General features: G+C 37.0%; 1 non-coding gene across 1 annotated transcript; it reads left to right on the plus strand.

The window, feature by feature from the left end:
* The first annotated feature begins 1,818 nt into the window (after nt 1-1,818).
* Nucleotides 1,819-1,922, plus strand: LOC116596666. Its single transcript, XR_004288250.1, has one exon. It is a non-coding gene; the product is annotated as a U6 spliceosomal RNA (small nuclear RNA).
* The last annotated feature ends 528 nt before the right edge of the window (nt 1,923-2,450 follow it).

The following is a 2,450-nucleotide window of genomic DNA, read 5'->3' on the forward strand; positions in this document are numbered from 1 at the left end:
GACATTGGGGAGGGTATGTGCTTTGGTGAGTGCTATGAAGTGTGTAAACCTGGTGATTCACAGACCTGTACCCCTGGGGATAGAGTATTATGCCTCCATCAGAAAGGATGAATAACCAACTTTTGTAGCAACATGGACGGGACTGGAAGAGATTATGCTGAGTGAAATAAGTCAAGCAGAGAGAGTCAATTATCATATGGTTTCACTTATTTGTGGAGCATAACAAATAGCATGGAGGACATGGGGACTTAGAGTGGAGAAGGGAGTTGGGGGAAATTGGAAGGGGAGGTGAACCATGAGAGACTATGGACTCTGAAAAACAATCTGAGGGTTTTGAAGGGACGGGGGGTGGGAGGTTGGGGTACCAGGTGGTGGGTATTATAGAGGGCACGGATTGCATGGAGCACGGGGTGTGGTGCAAAAATAATGAATACTGTTATGCTGGAAATAAAAAAAAAAATAAATAAATTAAAAACAAATTCTATTTCTTTGTATTGCTAATGAATAATTGACAAATCTTAATTTAAAAATCAATACTCTTCATAATAGAACTAAAAACAAGCATGAAATATTTATGTATAAATTCATCCAAATATGTACAGTGCTTGTGTACTGAAAACTACAAATCACTTCATAAATAGGAAGTGTCAGTGTTGTTAAGTTCTCAAATTCTTTGCCAGCTGATCTATAGATTCAATGCAATCCCAAAGAAAATCCCTGAAGGAGATAAATACACACACACACACACACACACACACACACACACACACATAACATAGGTATATATGTGTATATATATATATATTCATATTCTTAATATTGACAAATTGATTGTAAAACTTACATTGAGAATAAAAAGAACTAGAGTTGCTCAAAGAATTTTGGGCAGGAAGAACAAAGTAGAGGACACATGCTATCTGATTTCAAGACTTACTATAAAGCTACAGTAGGTTTTGATGAAGAATAGACACAAAGACAAAAGGAACAGAATAGAGTATGCAGAAGTAGATTTACACCATGTATGTATGGACCATTGATCTTTTGATAAATTACAAAGACAATTCAGAGGGGAAAGGCAGTCTTTTCAACAAAAGTTGTTCTAACAGTTGTAATTCAAGTGCAAAATAAATAAACCTTGACCCACACTTGGCACTATATTCAAAAACTAGCTCAGGTACCTGGGTGGCTCAGTGGGTTAAGCCTCTGCCTTCGGCTCAGGTCATGACATCAGGGTCCTGGGATCGAGGCCCACGTCGGGATCTCTACTCTGCAGGGAGCCTGCTTCCCCACTCTCTGTCTGCCTGTCTCTATGCCTACTTGTGATCTCTCTCTGTCAAATAAATGAATAAAATTAAAAAAAAAAAACCTAACTCAAAATAAATTGTGTAAAAGCTAAAATGAGAAAACGTATGGAAGAAAACATACAGAACTTCTAACTGTATATTTGGTAGAATTTCTTAGATTATGATCCCAAAAATCCAATACATAAAAGGGAAAACTTTGATAATAACATTTTATCAGTTAAAAAACTTCTGCTCTATATAGACACTGTTAAGAAAACGAAGGAAGCCAGGGGCTTCTAGGTGGTCCTGTTGGTTAAATGTCTTCCTTTGTCTCAGGTCATGCCACTCTCCCTGCTTGCGCTCTCAATCTCTCTCTCACTATAATAAATAAATAAAATCTTTTCTAAAATAAGAAAGAAAATGAAGGAAGCCAAGACTGAGAGAAAATATTTACAAAACATACATTTTAGGAGGGATTTATTGTTCTTTCAGAATATTTTAAAAAACTCTCAAAATGCCAAAAAAAGAAAAACGAGCTTGCTTCAGTAACATGTGCACCTACAACCAGAAAGATACAGAGAAGAGTAAAATGGCCCCTGCGTGAATGACTCACAAATTCATGAAATGTTCCATTTTTTACTGGATGAAAGTGGCAAAAGGTGTAAGTTTCCAGTGATTAGATAAATAAGTATTGGGAATGCAATGTACAACATGAAGACTGTACTTAAGACTGTTGTTGGTGCATTTGAAAGTTACTAAGAAAGTTGATCCTAAAGTTCTCATCACAAGGATAAAACTTTTTTTTTCCTTTTTCTTAAAATCTTTGTGTAATCTTAATTGAACCCACGTGAGTTTGCTCCTTGGTCAGTCAAAAACTGAACCAGGTGAGTTGTCCCCGGAAGAAAATTTTATTTGCTGTGAATGAGATCACAGGGAATGACTTCCAAAGCCCTGACTCTTCTAGAGGGTGAATGGGTGGGTTCCTTTTGATTAGGGTTAGGATGAATGTCTTCTTATTGTATGCAGAGGTGGGCACAAGGTCCTGCATGTGCCTTAAGGAAATAGCCTACACACATACTGTATGTTATGTAAATGAGGCTTGTGTTCCTCCTTGGGTGGAGATTTCAGTATTATAATGAGGTAAACATAACTGTAGGTCATTCCAAG

This window comes from Mustela erminea, chromosome 7 (assembly GCF_009829155.1).
Source record: "Mustela erminea isolate mMusErm1 chromosome 7, mMusErm1.Pri, whole genome shotgun sequence".
In the NCBI taxonomy this organism is placed as follows: Eukaryota; Metazoa; Chordata; class Mammalia; order Carnivora; family Mustelidae; genus Mustela; species Mustela erminea.